This window comes from Protopterus annectens, chromosome 9.part0 (assembly GCF_019279795.1).
Source record: "Protopterus annectens isolate FY-2018-M chromosome 9.part0, PAN1.0, whole genome shotgun sequence".
NCBI lineage: Eukaryota > Metazoa > Chordata > Ceratodontiformes > Protopteridae > Protopterus > Protopterus annectens.
Window position 1 is genome coordinate 1246129698 of NC_056743.1, and position 18470 is coordinate 1246148167.

The 18470-nt window shown below is 44.5% G+C and overlaps 1 protein-coding gene across 1 annotated transcript in view; it reads left to right on the top strand.

Annotated features, from left to right (window-relative positions):
• LOC122810646 (lysine-specific demethylase 2A-like) overlaps positions 1 to 18470 on the top strand; it is a 1654939-nt gene that overhangs the window by 658636 nt on the left and 977833 nt on the right. The gene's annotated exons all lie outside the window — the stretch shown is intronic.

Consider the following 18470-nt stretch of genomic DNA (forward strand, 5'->3'; position numbering starts at 1 on the left):
CCTGGGATTCAGATTACTGGCTAAGGCTCTTGCCACCCCATAGCGCCTTTTTTAGGTAAAGTTCAAAGGACAAAACTGCCACCGTAACCGGTATAAGCATGCAAAATATGAAGGTAATGCTACTCATTGCTAGAAGTCTAAACCTCAAAATGCACTCTCTTGAGGCACTCCAAAAAATGGAGAACATGGATATCTGTGCAGTAACTGAGACCTGGTTCAAGTCTCCAGAGACCACTCCTGCAATACCAGGCTGCAACTCTTACCACGCTTCCCAGCCACCAAACCAGGACCGAAACACTGAAGGTGGAGGAGTGTCCATATTCACCAAGGATATTCACACCACCAGGCTAGTTGCCCAACGCAATACGTCTGAAATTCTCCAGGTGAAACTAACACTAGGTAAGACTACAGTCCAAATTGTATCTTGCTACAGATCCCCCACCATGCCTGAAAATTCTCACTACACCTTTCTAAACATACTGGAAAATATTAAGATAAACCAAACACCCTAATACTGGGTGATTTCAACTACCCTGCCATTAACTGGGAAAACTGTTAGTGTCCCAACACCTTTGCCCTACATTTCTTGGAATTCGTAAATTCCAGTGCCCTGGATCAACTAATCCATAGGCACACCAGGGGCTCCAATATCCTAGACCTGGTCATTACCAACATGGGAAATCGATGCTCCACACCTATAGTCACCCCCTCGGTCAGGTCTGACTATAAGCTAATCACCCTTGACATTCACATCCCTCCCCCACCCCCCAGTAAGAAAACCTACGTAAAAAACTTATCCAAAGCCAACTTCATTCTACTCAAGTCAGAAGTGACAAACTTCATGACACCCATGTGGACGGGAACTGAAAGTTCGACTGCTGAATCCTACACTAAGGCACTGTACGAGCGCATCCACTCGTGCACGAATCGTGCCATCCCAAATAGAACCAAGATGCTCTCCTCCAAAAAAAGGAAGCCAATCTGGTGGTCCTCTGCCGCAAACAAACTTTACAATAAAAGAGGAAAATCCCAGGATGCAAAAAACTCCCACACCATCCTCAGTAAGAAGCGGAGATCCCTCATAAAGCCCTCCAAAGCTAGTTACGAGAATAAAATTGCCAAAGACAACCACAAGGTATTCTATAGCTATGTCAAGAATCTAAGTGGCAATGCTCAGATCTGCTCTGAGCTACAACAGAATGGCATTAAATATACTGATCCCAAGGATATTGCCAATATCCTGGCAGATCGATTCAGTGCCAGCTTCACCCCCCTCTCACCCCCTAAAGGGCCCATCTCAATACCAAAAGATTGCCAAATTGCGGTAATAAGTCCACACAGGTAAAAAAACACACTCTCCAAAGCTAAGAATGCAGCATCCATGGGACCAGCCGACATCCCAGGCTGTGTACTACATGAACTACAAAATGAACTGGCACCTCACCCAAGTGTCATGTTTAATCATAGCCTCACCTCAGGCTTCGTGCCCACTGAGTGGCGCACAGCTACAGTTATCCCACTCAACAAGGGAGGATCCAACTTGGATCCTGGGAACTACCACCCCATCAGTCTGATGAGCCTGATCTGCAAGGCCATGGAGCGTATTGTCATGGAACTTATAAGCAAAGACATTGGCAACCTTCAAACACAAGACCGCACCCAGTTTGGGTTCGTAAAGGGCCAATCTTGTCTCCTGAACTTGGTTGACTTCTTTGAATCAGTCTCCAGATCTGTGGACGAGGGTAAGGTGGTCCACACAGCCTATCTGGACCTCGCCAAGGCCTTCAACACCATCCCCCACTCTGGAATCATCGATAAACTAACTAAGCTGGGCATTAATTCCTACGTCACTTGATTGGTTGCCATCTGGCTTAATGACAGAACCCACACTGTAAAAGTAGCCAACTCCAAATCCAGCTCCAGACAAGTGACAAGTGGAGTACCTCAGGGTTCAGTCCTGGGATTGCTCTTGTTTGGCATCTACTTCTCTGAAGTACAGGCCAACACTATGGAACTCTGGCTAACAAAGTTTGCAGATGACTGCAAACTGGGAGCCATTATTGAATCCCCAAATGATGTGGATATTCTACAAAAGGGCCTTACAGAAACAGATGCTTGGTGCCAGAGCCATGGGCTCAAGCTCAATGCCAAGAAGTTTATAGTTATCCCCTTTGGGAAAAAAAAATGTACCCATAAATTACCACATAGGTGGCAGTGCACTAAACACCAAAAGTGTGATGAGACTTAGGGTCACAGGTGGACAGTGGCCTCACCTTCGATAACCACATCGCCACAACAGTCAGGAAATCCTTCTATGTGGCACACCTCATCACTAAGGGATTTTCATCCAGAAAAAAGGAGGTCATTGTCCCACTGTACTCATCCCTTATTAGACCCATTATAGAATACAACGCCCCGTTTGGTATGTACCTGTCAAGACATCTGCAACAATTGGAAAGGCCACAGAAATACCTCACTAAAAAAATCACAGGCCTAAAGCAGATGCCGTATGCTGACTGTCTAAAAAAAAAAAACTCCAGCTATACTCTGACACATCGTCTACTCAGAGGCAATCTCTGCTTAACATACAAGGCCATGTCAAACCCAGAGCTGTTGGACATGCTACACTTAAAGAAATCCCAATCCCTCAGAGCCACACGCTCCAGGGATCTAAACCTTGTCATCACAATGAGCAAAGCATGCTGGAGGGATAGGTTTCTGACCTAGAGACTCTCCAGACTCTGGAATAGACTGCCCTTACATGTCAAGCAGAGCGCCTCTTTGACCCTCTTCAAAAGGAACCTTGACGATTGGATGGGAGATGGGAAATTCACCCCGGGGATTGTGTCAGCCGCCCTGCTAGACAGGGGTTGAGGGAAGAAATAGCCAGGGAATTTTTATGGCTAGGCTTGTATAGGCCCTAGGCCGATAGCCTAGTACCAACCTATGAGCCTATGTTTGAAGTCATTAGCAAAGAAAATATGATCAAATTCATAGATATAATTTTTGATTTGGGCACCTTCTCACTCCGGGACCTGAATTATTCAGCTCATAAGAATTGATTCCAGACCGCTCTCAAACATCAGGATTTGTCTTCTCTGACGAATCATTTGACAACAGAGTCAAAGAAACAGCAAGATGCCACTATGAAGACCATGTCTGCTTTCACAAACCTATGCATGCATCACATGCATGGTACAACTAATGAGACTCTGTGCCTGCCTGCACCTGTGTAGTTTCACTGACAACTTCAAAGCATCCTTCACTAATGCTTCTTTTGATGGGTAGTCCTTGTTTGGCCCATCCATATAAAAGAAGATGCAGTAGAGTGAGCAAAATGGTAAGACTTTGCTGCTGAAGTCAGGTTTGATGCCCCAAACACTCATGCGTAACAGGTACCAAAAATGGCCCTGTTCATTGTGGTTCCTCGTGTCTAGGTATTAGTTAGACTCACTTTGTGACAGGGGCAGCTGTGGCAGAGACAGCACCTTCAATGGACACAGGCCTGGAAGCCAAAGAGGTCATAGGCCGTTCTGTGGCAGGAAACCCCAGCATCTCTGAATGATCTGCCTGACTGCTCCTGTCTGGAGGCATTTGGGGGAATGTTTCTCCCTATATACAGACTCTTATTTTCACCATCAAGCAAGATAGTTGAGTAAAGAGGGATAATATTCATAGGCTATTACATACCATTTTTGGAACTCCCCCAACTTCTGTATCCATTGCCACTTGTCCCAATCAGTCAGGCAAGGGCCACTTCAAAAGATTTAACCTCTCCTTGCAAAAAGAGCCATCCAGGAGGTCCTACCAGACCAGAGAGGGTCAGGATTCTCTTTCACATTTTTTTGGTTCCAAAGAAATCCAAGGATCCTCAGGCCTGTATTAGACTTCAGCCTTCTAAACATTTGGGCAACAGTGACCCATTTCAGAATGGTCATGATGCAGTCAAGTCTCTCCTGTCTCACAGAGAATAAGTGGATGTGCTTAGTAAATCTTCTGGTTACTTATCTTCGCATTAAGGAAGGCAGGAGTCCAGGAGAGTTCTATGATTTGTCGCAGGAGCCAGCCATTACCAGTTAAGAGCTGTGCCATTTTCACCACAGCCCCTAAGGTGTTCACCAAATGCACGACTGCTATAGCAGCTCATCCACAACTGCAGATGCACAAGATTTTCCCATGTTTAAATGACTGGCTCCTGTCTGCATCCTCAATGGTGTCTGTTAAGAAAGCCAAGGATTATCTCCTTCACCTTTGCAACTTCCTAAGCATTTCTGTAAACATGCAATAATCCAGCCTAACCCTTTCTGGGATGTAATTTGAATACCACTGTTTCTATTCTCTCTCTTTTTCTCCCTCGGAAAAGAATTCAAATGATGCCATCTGCAGTCAAAAGTCTGTTACTTACAAACCATCCTACTGCATGCTTAGTCCCCAGGGTTTTAGGCTTGAATGACCTCTTCAGTTTTGATGGGATTTGCTCGTTCTCACACGAGAGCGTTACTGTGGTTTCTTAAAGCTCAGTGGTCACACAGCTGCCATCTTTTCTCCAAGATCAGTAATCATCACAGATTCTTACAGAAAACCTGTACAGTGGTGGTCACAAGCCTCAATGGGAAGCCCTTTCAGACCCATCCCTAGTAGCAACCGTAACTATAAATGCATCCTTCCATGAATAGAGCATGAGAGTCATATACCATAGATTTCCAAGTCCTGAAGCGTGGATGGTGCATACTTTGGCAAGGTGCCTACTATTTACCTTTCCACTTTAACGTCTTCTGCCAGGGCATTAGCAAAAGTGAAAGCCAACATGACCACAGTCCTAATACTCGCTTCTTTCTGGCCCAGGCGGCTGTGGTTTTCTCTGCTGATATAGATCGTCAAGGGAAGGGTGCATCCTTCTCCCACAGCATAGCATTCTATGTTAAGCAGAAGTTCATGTGTCCATCCAGAGTTCAGGACTAGTAGGATAGATGTGTGGATACAGTCAGCCTGAAGCTTTTCAAGGACAACCCCCTGAGTTCATACACATTCTTCAGGAAGCTAGAAAGTCTAGCTCTGAAAAATCTTGGCTGTATGTGTCCCTCTAGGTGCAATGTTTCTAGTAATTGGGAGAGCTTCTCTTAAAGGGTCTTCCCTACCCTCTGTCAAGATAGTGCACGTTTTGCCTTGGACACACCCGTACAGCTCAACGTCTTTTCTCAAAATTCTGTATAAAGCCAAAAATAATTGGGTAACTTCATAAAAATCAAGGGTAATTTTTAAATATTACTCTGTTTCACTTAAGACAACAGATTTTGCATCCGTGTGCATTTTCTGAACAGTGCATCTGCCTTTGAGTGACTGTAATCATTGGTGACTTACCAGAAAATCAAAAATTTTCCAAGGGACAGTAAATCAAAATCAGAGACACTTGAAAGGTATGGACCCATATTTTTTTAACCCACTGTGTTGCAAAGCAGTTTTTGAATGGGGTTGTACACACAAACCAACTAGGTAACTGGTACTGTCCCTGTCAGCATATTTTTCTAGACAGAACTGAGCGATAGAGCAAATGTGTCATACTTATAAACCTTACACCTGCTGAACTTCAGGTTAGGAGGAACTATACACTGAAGACATCTGTTAAAGCTCTGGAGCTCAGACAAGAAGGGCAGATGTTCATTGTGTTATCCTGCTGCAATCATCACACTTGGGTTATCCTGCCGTCAGGCGGTCCCGCAGTCGGCCCGAATTCCAAAGTCTTGGTCTGGCATCTGTTGCTGTCGCTTCTTCCCTGACGTCAGTGCGCCAGAGGTATATGAGGCATCCAACGCCATTTTCTTCAGTCTTTCTTGCCACGCGGTGCCTGAAGCAGAAGCAGTTCGCAAGTGCCGGTCGGCCAACACCTGAGATTTTCGATTTGAATTTCAGTCCGGTCTTCAATAAAGCTAAGTACCCCGTTGGGGGACATTTTCTTGCCTCAGTCCGATGTCAGAAAAAGTTAACAATTGCATTTCTTGTGGGAAGCAAATACCTCATAAGGACTTCCATTCCTATTGTATTCCTTGCCTAGGCCCAGACCACAAAGTCATAGGTTGTCAGTTTTGCGCTAGGTTTTAAAAACGCACTATCAAACGCCGTTTTGACTTCACACGGCATTACTTTGGTAGGAAATTTAATTATATCATGCCATCAGAGCAGCCGATGACCGCAATTAATAAAAAACGCAAGGATAAAGACAGGCAGCCTAGGAATAAGCCAGACCCCGAGGCCTCAGCTGGGCCTTTCGCCGGTTCTCCGGTTTTCAGTGATACGCCTATGCAGCCCCTGGCGACAGCAGACCTGGAACCCCAGACAGCTGCCGACTCCCAAGCGGAGTCTACTAGGCCGAAGCAGCCATCTACCGACACCGGAGCAGAATTAGACACCGGTGCAGAGGAAACACCTTCAGTTGCAGAAGGTGTCTTCAGACCAACTACACTCACCATTAAATCTTATGCTAAGCTTAAAACTCCTTTAAAACCTAAGAAAATTGTTCTTCAGTCTACAGGTCAAGGCCCCATGCCTAAGAAACAGATGCTTAAGATGGCTGAAGATTTAACTACCCTTATCAGGGGTTCCCATCCCCCTCCTGATAAAAGACCAAGACAAGAGGAGGATTACGCATCCTCAGACCAGGTTTCTCTCTCCTCAGATTCTTCTGAGGAACAGGATTACACTTTTCCACCTTATAAGGATTCTGATGCTGAAGACTCTATTCCCTCAGCATCTCCCCCTGAAGACTACTCCTTTGGGAAAACATTACATGCCATGAGGGAACATTTCCACTGGGAAGGCCAGGATTACTCCGATTCTAAGAAAAGGCTCCGAGAGTTCCTTTTATTACCCCAGCACAGACCTCTTGCTATCCCTCCTGTTTTAGATATTGTGGATGATGTCTACTTGGAGTCTAGTTTAAATCCAGACTCTCTACCTCCTGCTCCAGCCAAACCAGACAGATACTACAGAGTACCTGACTCTCTCAAATTCCTTCATAAAAGCCCTGTAGCTGACCCAGAAACCATATCCCAGGGTCCTAAGGGAGCAAAAGCTTCTATGGCTAAAAATCCTGTGCCCTCTGAAAGAGATTCCAGAGCCCTAGATAGATGGGGAAAGAAAATATACACCTCTGCAACTCTGGCTATGAGAGCATTAAATTGCCAGTTTCACATGTTGAAATATCAACAATTCCTGATGTCTCAGTTAAAACAAAAAATGAGCACACATTCAGAACAGCCTGAATTCAAGGAAATGCAGGATCTGTTGCATGCAGCTGAACAGGTGGGCAAGCATACTTTATAATGCGGATTTGATTCACTGGAAGCTTCCTGTAGAGCAGCTGTTACTGGCTCTGTCATTCGTAGACATGCTTGGTTAAAAGAGCAAACCCTCCTTGACCATGTTAAAGCAAAATTATTAGATGCACCTTTACAACAGGAAGTATTATTTGGTGTCAAAACAGAAGAGGTTTTAAAGAAAATGGAGGATAAGGCTAAATCTATGCAAACGGTCAAGGATTTCTTGCAGGTACAACCCCCTCGCTTCAGCAGAAATTGGCCCAACAAAAAATTGGTCCTTTCCATCTTCAGACAGATCACAGAGGGGCAAATACAGACGCCCAAGGGGCAGAGGTCAGTCACAGGGCCCTTACAAACCTCGCCAATGGGGTTCTGCTAACCAGAAAGGAGGAGAAGACAGGCCCCAAGCTAGCAGAAGGCAGACACAATGACTCTATCCTCAAACTACCAAGCAAATCTTTCTTGGCAACACCCTTGGGAGGAAAACTAGCATTTTTTGCAGACAACTGGTGCATCATCACAAAAGACAAATGGGTTCTAAACATTGTCTCTCAAGGATACAGATTCCACTTTCATACCTTACCAAGGATCAAAGGAATGCCAAACCTGCCACCAAATCAATGGGCAGAGGCACAAAAACAAATTACAGCTCTCATGAACATGAGAGCCATTCAACAGGTACCTACAAAGGAGCAAGGACAAGGATTTTACTCAAGACTCTTCCTAGTTCCAAGAAAGGACAAAGCATGGAGACCCATTCTGGATCTTTCAATTCTGAACACCTATCTGCAAGTACCAAAATTCAAGATGCTAACACTACAGCAGCTTCTTCCCATGCTGGGCAAGAATGCTTGGCTAGTCACTTTGGACCTCAAGGAGGCATACCTGCATGTCCCTATCAGACAAAATTGCAGAAGATGCCTCTGCTTCATTCCAGGTTCAACGCATTATCAATTCTCTGCACTGCCCTTTGGCTTATCTACTGCGCCCAGGGTCTTCACAAAATGCCTGGCACCAGTAATTGCATACTGCAGACAAAGAGGAATTCAAATATACCCATACCTGGACGACTGTCTTATTCAAGCAGAAAGCAAGGACATTCTTTTACAGCATCTGGCATTTGTCAAACACCTTCTAAGTTGCCTAGGGTACACAGTAAACGAAAAGAAATCAAAACTAGTGCCCTCACAAAACATAATATTCTTGAGTGCCAGCTTGAATACAACGGCCCAGATGGCTTATCTCACGCCAGACAAACAACGACAGCTGTTCCAATATTTCAAAATAATGGCAACAAAGACCCAACTCCCTGCAAGAAAAATTCTGCAGGCCTTGAGATTCATGACATCTTGCATACTACTCATACCATTTGCAAAACTGCGTATGAGGAAATTACAATGGTACCTGAAAAGTGTATGGACTCAGCACAGCCACAGCTTGGAAAACAATGATTCCATTCATTCCCTGCCTTCAACAGGAGTTTCTATGGTGGGCACAGGCATGTCACCTCAACAAGGGTCAGCCTTTCACCTTACCCACAGCCAGGCAAACTATGACAACAGATGCATCGGACTATGCCTGGGGAGCACACATGGCAGGACAGTGCATTCAGGGCAAATGAACTACAGATCAGACACACCTGCATATCAATCAAAAAGAAATGCTAGCAGTGCAGAATGCCCTAGCAGCTTTCAAGACCCAGGACAACTACTAATAAGGACAGACACCACAGTTATGTGGTACATAAACAAGCAAGGGAGCACACATTCCTACCCTCTATGCAGGCAAGCAATGACCTTGTGGAACACTGCACTGTCTTACCAGGTTCAATTACAAGCACAATTCCTACCAGGAAAGAAAAACACATTGGCAGACGACCTAAGCAGCAACATCATGGATCCACACGAATGGAAACTAGATCCACAAGTATTTGCAATGATAGCTCAAAAATGGGGACACCCAGACATAGATCTGTTTGCAAGCCCCCACAACCACCAACTTCAAAAATTTGCACAAGGACCTTCCATCCACTAGCTTGGAAAGTGGACGCCCTCTCATTCAGTTGGAAAACATTAACAGTATATGCCTTCCCTCCACTGCCTCTTCTAGCAAAGGTACTGCTGAAAGTCAGATTAGAGAGGCCACAAATGATTCTCGTTGCACCAGACTGGCCACGCCAACATTGGTATCCAATTCTAAGGAACATGGCCCAGGGCCAACCATGGATTTTGCCACAAATTCCTCACCTGCTCACCCAGCGAGACCGTCTGATTCTACACAGCCAGCTCAAGACTCTAAACCTGGCTGCATGGCAAATTACCTAAACAACCAGCTAACACCTTTATCCAAAGCTGTTATGGATGTCATTCTGGAGGCCAGGAGGCCCAGCACCAGGAAAACCTGTTCAGACAAATGGAAAAGATTTTGCGCCTGGAACAGTCCCCTGGAGCCGAACATTCCTCAGATTCAACAATATTTAACTGAGATGTTACACAAAGGGCTTTCCTTTTCATCTATTAAGATCCACGCCTCAGCAATTTCAGCTCATTACAGCACGGATCCTCCTTTATTTTCACATCCACTCCTAAGACAGTACCTCAGAGGGGCTAAAAACTTAAGACCGCCAAGGAGAGCTCCAACACCTACTTGGGATCTCAACTTTGTCCTGGAAAAGCTTACACTGCCGCCCTTTGAACCAGCTTTTTCAACTGATTTAAAATTTCTTTCATGGAAAACTGCCCTACTACTAGCAATAACCTCAGCTAGAAGAGTCTCAGAGCTACAGGCACTAATGGCAGTGGAACCTTTCCTCATTTTTCATCAAGACAGAGTTTCTCTACGAACTAATCCTTCCTTTATGCCAAAGGTGGTATCCAGTGTGGCCCTAAACCAAACCATTCACTTGCCCACCTTCTTCCCAAATCCCCAGAACAAAGGAGAAAGACTCCTGCCCTCTTTGAACATTCACAGGCAATTACGTTACTACTTGGATAAAACTAAGGTTTTCAGAAAAGCTGACCAGCTCTTTGTAGCCTATGCTATAGGATCACAAGGAAAAGCTGTCTCAAAGCAGACCATTTCTAAATGGATAGGACATTGCATATGTTTCTGCTACACACATCATGGGAAACCAGTACCTGCTAACATTAGGTCCCACTCTACCAGGGCTACAGCTACATCAGCAGCCTTTCTCAGGGGAGTGCCAACCAAGGATATTCTGGAAGCTGCTACTTTGAGTTCAGTGCACACCTTCACCAAACACTATCACTTACCTCTTTACTCTAAGACTAGAGCTGGTTTTGCCACTGCAGTTTTGCAGGGCCTACTTGCTTCTTCTAACCCTGTTTGACCACCTCCCCTCCTGAGCTTTGGGATTCAACCCAAGTGTGATGACTGCAGCTGGGTAACACGATGAACATAGTACAGTTTTGTACCTACCATATAATGTAGATGTTCGAGAGTTCACCCTGCTGCAGTCCAGGTTACCCTCCCTCCCTCCATCCCCTCTAAACTAGCTGAACTTCTCTCTACCACTTTATCCTATACTACCTCTGTGGTGTATTTGCTTGTACCTAAGGGTTTTGTTTTATTTTTATATAGCCATATGTGTGATATCTGGGGCAAGAAAAACTGAAGAAAATGGCGTTGGATGCCTCTTATATACCCCTGGTGCACTGACATCAGGGAAGAAGCGACAGCAACCGACACCGGACCAAGAATTTGGGCCAACTGCGGGACCGCCTGACGGCAGGATAACCCAACTGTGATGTCTGCAGCAGGGTGAACACTCGAACATCTACATTTATGGTAGGTACAAAACTGTACTATGTCTGCCTTCAGCAAGTTCAAAAGATAAGGAACATAATTGCATTGGTCATCTCCTGCTCAAACATCTGCGGATAGTGCAATTCTGTGACCAACATTTCATATCGAGGAAGTAAAACTGTGTACCCTACTTCTCCCAGGATGTTGGTATCCGGTTGGCTCATTCTTGTAGTAGTAACAGCTGTAATAGTTAATGTACATTTACTGCATATAAACATTCTTGTTTATTTTTTATTAGCACACACACACTTCTCTATCCAATTTTTTAGCATTGAAAAACTGACAGTAAGATGTAAACACTCCACTATGTGATAATTTCATTCTAGTGCAGGTATTATTTTCAGTGTCATTAAACTAGTTTTACAAGGGAGACAGCAGCTTTGTAAGAATTGGCTGGGCCAACACAGCTTAGTTGGGGAGAGAACCAAAATGCTATGATTTAACTATTAACAGTGGCCTCTCCTTGATGTTTTAATGTTATGGTAGGTATTCACATAGTTCTACTTTTCTTTGCTTTCCACAAGAGCCCTTTTTACTCTTAAATATCTAAAGATTGATTTTCAACTGATGTCATTTTTGGCCCTCAGTTCATCCGTTTACGTGTCAGTTTGCTTTAACCTTATTAGATGTCAGAATTTTTTTTTTTCATATTTTGCACATTTACTGTTAGATGTGCTGTTTGCAGAGAATCAGGCTCACCAGAGAAATATATTGTTATGAAGAGAGTCATGAAACAACACCTGTTTAAACTGCTGTAACACTGTGCAGTGCAGCCTTTAGCAGTCAGTTAAGGGTCACTGAGTAGTGCAGACTGGCTACATGTTTTCATTGTGTGTCTGTGAGAAAAATCAGTAACAGCAGGTTATATATGGTCTTCAATCTGTTGTGTAACTTAGTAAAAGGGGTGCGATTTCTAGAAACAAGGCTAGCTTTAGTAGGGCAATACTGAGTGACTACTGGGCCTAGTAAGCAGCTTTTGTCCTTGTCACTTAGTGAGTTGCTTCTACTCTTAATTACTTCAGTCCATCCTTTTGATTACTATTAGTGAGACACAGTAGCTGTAAAGTGCATTGTAATCTGAAATAAGTTCCTGCAGTCACAAAGATGTTCATGTTTCACTGTAGCAGTCATAACTCTTGGGTTATCCTGCTAGCAGGCTACCCTCAGTCGGACAGAATTCCAAAGTCTAGGTCCGGCGTCGGTTGCTGTCGCCTCTTCCCTGACGTCAGTGCGCCAGGGGTATAAAAGATGCAGCCGACGCCATTTTCTTCAGTCTTTCTTGCCGCGCGGTGCCCGAAGCAAAAGCAGCTCGCAAGTGCCGGTCGGTCGACTCCTGACATATTCAAATCCGAATTTCAGAACGAAGTCTTCATTAAAGCTAAGCACCCCGTTGGAGAAACTTTTTTCTTGCTCCAGACCGGTGTCAGAAAAAGTTAACAATTTTATTTCTTGTGGGAAGCAAATACCTCATAAGGATTTTCAGTCTTATTGTATTCCTTGCCTAGGCCCTGATCACAACGTTGCTAGCTGTCAGTTTTGTGCTAGATTTAACCAACTCACTATTAAGCGTCGGTTCGATTTTGCATTTCATTACTTTGGCCGAAGATTTAATTATATAATGCCATCGGACCAGCCAACAACCAGAGTTTACAAAAACTCCCTCCCATCCTCAATTACCTCTGTAACTTCTTGCACCGACTTTAAATCCTTACTAAAATCACACTTCAAAACTTGCCAGATATGCCCTTGCAACCCCCCCTCTAATACGATTCACTCCCCCCACCCACTATCTCTCTCAGCCCCCTATCAACAACCTACTCTTAGCAAGCTTGGCTACTCATGCTCCCAGCTACCTACCACATAATGCTAACTTCTTGTAGCAACATCTCCTAATGGCTGTTATGTAACTCAAAAACAGTTTGTATCAATTATTCACTGATGAATCTCAACTACATTTTAACCATGTTTAGTATATGTCACCATATTTTAAAATTGTACAATGCTCTACAGCTGTTTTACATCGGTTTTCTTCTGGTCTTGTGTCCTTAACTGGACTAATGTCTATATTTAAATGCTATGTTTTTTAACTGTATAATGCAAATAATTATGTGAAGCTTTTCTCCCCTGGCCTCTGCTGAAAACGGACCTGTGTCCAGTCGGACTCTCCCTGTCAACAAATGTAAATAAATAAATAAACACAAGGACAAGGAAAAGGATAGGCATCCGAGGTCCACAACAGACGACGAGGCCTCTGCTAGGCCAGTCACCTGTTCGCCGGTTCTCAGTGAGGCGCTTTCGCAGCCCCTGGCGCCCGCTACCTCAGAGCCACAGGCCGCTTCCGACTCCCATGTGGAGCCGACTGGGCCTCTGCATACTCAAGGTATTGAACACTCGGAAATCATTCCCTCAGATAGATCCGAAGCCGCTGAGCAGGCATCGGCTTCTGAGGATGTCTTCAGACCTACACAACTTTACATAAAGCCATCTTCAGCTTCAAAGACAAAGACTAAAGCAGCTCTAAAGACAAAGAAACAAGCACAGCATTCTCCTGCTCAGACTTCCATGCCTAAAAAAAGAGATGCTCAAAATGGCTGAACACCTAATTACTTTAATCAGGGGCTCCCATCCCCTCCTGATAAGAGGCCTAGGCAAGAGACAGAGTATGATTCTTCTGATCAGGTTTCTATTTCCTCTGATTCCTCTTCTGAACAGGATTATTCCATGCTTCCCTATTTGGATTCTGATGCTGAAGAATCCATTCCTTCAGCCTCTCCTCCTGAGGATTATTCTTTTGGGGAAATCCTGCATACCATGAGGGAGCATTTCCACTGGGAGAGCCAAGATTATTCTGAACCTAAGAAAAGGCTCAGGGACTTTCTGCTTCTTCCTCAGCACAGACCCCTTGCTATTCCACCTGTTCTAGACATTGTAGATGATGTATTTTCAGAGTCCGGCCTGTCCCCTGACTCTTTACCCCCTGCACCTGCTAAGCCAAACAGATACTACAGGGTCCCGGATTGTCATAAATTCCTATATAAAAACCCCGCTGCTGACCCAGAAACTATATCTGAGGGTCCCAAAAGGGTCAAAGCTTCCACTGCAAAAAACCCTATCTCCTGTGATAGGGATTCTAGGGCTGTAGACAGATGGGGGGAAAAGTCTACACTTCTGCTACCCTGGCTGTAAGGGCTTTAAATTGTCAGTTTCATATGCTTAAATATCAGCAATATTTAATGTCACTGCTTAAACAGAAATTGTTGACAAATACTGAATGTTCAGAGAACAAGGAATTGCAGGATTTATTGCATGCAGCTGAACAAGTGGGAAAGCATATTTTGCAATGTGGTTATGATTCACTGGAGGCCTCCTGCAGGGCCGCTGTTACAGGTTCTGTTATTAGAAGGCATGCTTGGTTAAAGGAACAGAATCTGCCTGATCATGTTAAAGCAAAATTATTAGATGCACCATTACAGCATGATACTTTGTTTGGTACTAAAGCAGAAGACGTGTTGAAAAAAAATGAGGGGTAAAGCAAAATCCACGCAAACAGTCAAGAATTTCTTACAGGTACAGCCACCCAGGTTTAGCAGGAACTGGCCTTCTAAAAATTGGTCCTTTCCAGTGTCAGACAGGCCACAGAGAGGCAGATACAGGCATCCCAAAGGCAGATCTCAACCCCAAGGCTCATACAGGCCTAAACAATGGGGTGCTCCTACCTCCAAAAGTGGAGAAGACAAATCACAGCCTTACAGGAAACAGTCCCAATGACTTTCCTCTACCAGATCCAAGCACTTTTCTTTTGGCAGCCCCCTTAGGGGGAACACTAGCACTTTTTTCATCAAATTGGCAAATGGTTACCCAAGACAAATGGGTCCTGAACATAGTGCCCCAAGGCTACAGGTTCCATTTTCACACTCTACCAAGGTCAAAAGGTATGCCAGACCTGCCACACAATCAATGGGCAGAGGCACAAAAACAAATTACAGCCCTCATGGACATGAGGGCCATTCAGCAAGTACCACAACAAGAGCAGGGGCAAGGATTTTACTCCAGACTTTTCCTAGTACCCAGAAAGGACAAAACCTGGAGACCAATACTGGACCTGTCTATACTAAATGTGTTTCTGGAAGTTTCAAAATTCAAGATGTTGACTGTACAGCAGCTACTGCCCATGCTGGGCAAGAAGGTTTGGCTCGTAACTTTGGACCTAAGAGGCATATCTGCATATCCCAGTCAGACAATCTTGCAGAAGATACCTCAGATTCATAGCCGGCGCAATGCATTGCCAATTCTCTGCACTGTCCCTTGGCTTATCTACTGCACCCAGGGTCTTCACAAAATGCCTGACACCAGTAATTGCGTTTTGCAGACAAAAATGAATTCAAATATATCCCTACTTGGACGATTGCCTAATTCAAGCAGAGAACAAAGATATTCTTCTAAAGCATCTGGCGTTTGTAAAAAGATTACTAATTGGCCTAGGATACACAGTAAACGGAAAGAAATCAAAACTAGTGCCCTCTCAAGAGATAATATTCCTGGGTGCAAGCTTAAATACAACTGCCCAGATGGCTTATCTCACGCCAGACAAACAAAAGCATCTCACTACTTACTTCAAGAAATTGGCAGCAAAACCCACTTATCTGTAAGGAAAATCCTGCAGACCTTGGGTTTTATGGCATCCTGCATTCTACTAATTCCATATGCCAGACTGCATATGAGGAAACTACAGTGTTATCTAAAAAGTGTTTGGACTCAGCATTGCCACAGCCTGAAGACAGTAATTGCACTCATTCCCTGCCTGCAACAGGAGTTTCGATGGTGGGCAGAAGCCTGTCACCACAGCAAGGGTCTGTCATTCAGTCTACCCACAGCCAGACAGGCACTGACAACGGATGCATCAGATTATGCCTGGGGGGCCCATATGGCAGGAAAATGTATTCAGGACACATGGCCTGCAAACCAGATGCATCTTCACATCAATCAAAAAGAGATGCTAGCTGTTCAAAATGCCCTGACAGCTTTCAAAGACCTGCTTCATCCAGGACAGTTACTGATAAAGACAGACAACACTAAGGTCATGTGGTACATAAACAAGCAAGGAGGTACACATTCCTACCCCCTCTGCAGACAAGCAATGACCTTATGGGACACAGCATTGGCTTTTCAAGTTCACCTGCAAGCACAATTCCTGCCAGGAAAAACAAATACTCTGGCAGATTTAACTAAGCAGAAACCTCATGGATCCCCACGAATGAAAACTGGATCCACAAGTCTTCAGCATGATAATAAGGAAATGGGGATGCCCAGACATAGATCTATTTGCCTCCCCTCACAACTGCCAGTTGCAGAGATTTTGCACAAGGATTTAGCACAAGCAAGCATGGAAATTGGACGCCCTATTCTTCAGCTGGAAAAATCTAACAGTATATGCCTTTCCTCCACTGCCTCTCCTTCCCAGGGTACTCCTAAAGGTCAGACAAGAGAAGCCAAAAATAATACTGATTGCACCAAACTGGCCACGCCAGCACTGGTACCCAATCCTAAAGAGCTTGTCTCAAGGTCCAGCATGGATATTGCCTCAAACTTCTCACTTGCTGACCCAACAAAACAATCAGATCCTGCACAGCCAACTCAGGACCTTAAATCTGGCAGCATGGCGGATAATGTAGCCATTCAGAACACTCCTCTTTCAAAAGCTGTTTTGGATGTTATCTTGGAGGCCAGGAGGCCCAGTACCAGAAAATCGTATGCAGAGAAATGGAAGAGATTCTGTGCTTGAAACCAGGAACAAGGCATTGACATGTGTGTACCAAATATCCCCCAGATTTTACAATACCTAACTGAGATGCTGAACAAAGGCCTTTCTTTCTCATCAATTAAGATTCCTGCCTTTTTCATTTCAGCCCATTACAATGCGGAACCACCTATCTTTTCTCATCCTTTAATAAAGCAGTACCTCAGAGGGCCCAAAAACATTAGGCCTCTAAGGAGAGCATCAATTCTGGCCTGGGACCTCAATTATGTCTTGGAAAAACTCACACGGTCTCCCTTCGAGCCAGCATCAACAGCAGATATAAAATTCTTATCTTGGAAAACAGCTTTGCTCCTAGCAATAACCTCTGCAAGGCGAGTCTCGGAGTTACAAGCACTCATGGCTGTGGAACCTTTCATCATTTTTCATCCAGATAGGGTTTCTCTGAGGACAAACCCTACATTTATGCCTAAGGTGGTGTCCAGTGTGGCCCTCAACCAAACCATTCACTTGCCTACCTTTTATCCAAATCCACAGAACAAGGGTGAGAAAATTCTGCATTCTTTGGACATACACAGGCAGCTACGCTTCTTCTTGGACAGAACTAAAGCTTTCAGAAAGACTGAGCAACTTTGTCATATGCTGTAGGATCACAAGGAAAGGCTATTTCAAAATAGACTATTTATAAATGGATAGGCCATTGCATCCGTTTCTGCTATTTTTAACATGGCAAATCAGTGCCTAAGGGCATTAGGCCTCATTCCACCAGAGCAGCAGCCACTTCGGCAGCCTTCCTCAGAGGAGTACCAACCAAAGATGTCTTAGAGGCTGCAGCCTGGAGTTCAGTGCACACCTTCACAAAGCACTACCACTTACCTCTTTACTCTAAGTCCAGAGCAGGCTTTGCCACTGCAGTCCTGCAGGGCCTCATAGCCTCTCCTAATCCTATTTAGCCCAGCCACCCATCGTCGGCTTTGGGATTCAACCCAACAGTAATGACTGCAACAGTGAAACACGATGAACATAGTACAGTTGTGTACCTACCATAAATGTAGGTGTTCAAGTGTATTCACTGTTGCAGTCCAGGTTACCCACTCACCATCCCCCTTTTTTCTTTGATGGGGCTTTTCTCCACTTTTCTATCCTATACAACCTATTTGGTGTATTTGCTTGTAGATGAGGGAAATGTTATTTTTGTGCATGCATTTTTATTGGCATATTTTTCAGCCTCCCAATTTGGGGGCACCTGACATCTGGGGCAAGAAAAACTGAAGAAAATGGCGTCAGCTGCATCTTTTATACCCCTGGCACACTGACGTCAGGGAAGAGGCGACAGCAACAGACGCCGGACCTAGACTTTGGAATTCTGGCCGACTGAGGGTAGCCTGCCAGCAGGATAACCCAAGAGTAATGACTGCAACAGTGAATACACTCTAACATCTACATTTATGGTAGGTACACAACTGTACTTTACCATTCTTATTTCGTCTTGGTTAGTACTTTTGCCCTGAATCTTTTCAGATTCTAATTTGTTTTTGAAGTTCCTCCATCCCATGCAGTGAATCAAGTCTCAA